Source organism: Etheostoma spectabile, chromosome 23 (genome assembly GCF_008692095.1).
Source record: "Etheostoma spectabile isolate EspeVRDwgs_2016 chromosome 23, UIUC_Espe_1.0, whole genome shotgun sequence".
NCBI lineage: Eukaryota > Metazoa > Chordata > Actinopteri > Perciformes > Percidae > Etheostoma > Etheostoma spectabile.
In genome coordinates this window covers 8,523,756-8,524,478 of record NC_045755.1, presented here as the reverse complement: position 1 = coordinate 8,524,478, position 723 = coordinate 8,523,756, and the positions used below count along the sequence as shown (strand labels likewise).

Sequence of the window (723 nt, the reverse complement as noted above, 5' to 3'; positions counted from 1 at the left end):
TCCCGAAGTTTATGGAAGACTTGGGGATATACATTTGGGGGTGTGGGGGTGGGGGGGTGGTGGTTTAGGGGCTCTCCCTTAAGAAAATGTTATAATTTTAAGGACACTTCATCACAGCGCTGTGTGTCCCGAGCCCGAAATATAATCAAAGGGTACCCCACACACCCCCACCATGGACTGTTTTACCCTGCTGCCCTCTGGAAAGAGGTTCCGCAGCATCGCTGGGGTCCACCAGGTTCTGCACAGTTTTTCCCCACTGCCATCAGACTGTTGAATCTGTGCATAAACGAACTCTGACACTATTGCACGCCATCGGGTATTTAAATGCTGCTGAACTTTTAGCCATTTCAGTGCCTCTCTTTTTTACTTTTTTACTCTTCAATTGCACACTGTTCATCCCTGCACTGGTACACTTTGATCACTGCTGCACTTCTGTATAAATATTTGTAATATCGGAAATGTATTCCATTGCACCTGGAAATACATTGCAATATTTAAAGCTGTACATGAAACGCAATTTTCGTTTATTATGCATCTGTACATATAAAATGACAAATAAATAAAGTTGAAGTTGAAGTTTGAAGTTGAATTTTAGAAGAGAAAAAAAAAAAGGGTTTAAATGTGCTTGTGTATGTGTGCATCTGTGTCTATGGTGTGTAAATAATAATGTGTAAATAACTGAAGAATAAGATTTACTAAAGGATAAAAGTAGAGAAAGGAGGT

The 723-nt window shown here is 40.1% G+C and overlaps 2 protein-coding genes across 16 annotated transcripts in view; both read right to left on the bottom strand.

Moving 5' to 3' along the window:
- nrcama (neuronal cell adhesion molecule a) overlaps positions 1-723 on the bottom strand; it is a 1,100,153-nt gene that overhangs the window by 951,319 nt on the left and 148,111 nt on the right. The window lies entirely within an intron of this gene.
- Positions 1-723, bottom strand: part of mdm1 (Mdm1 nuclear protein) — a gene marked incomplete in the record, with an annotated part of 35,443 nt that overhangs the window by 30,955 nt on the left and 3,765 nt on the right.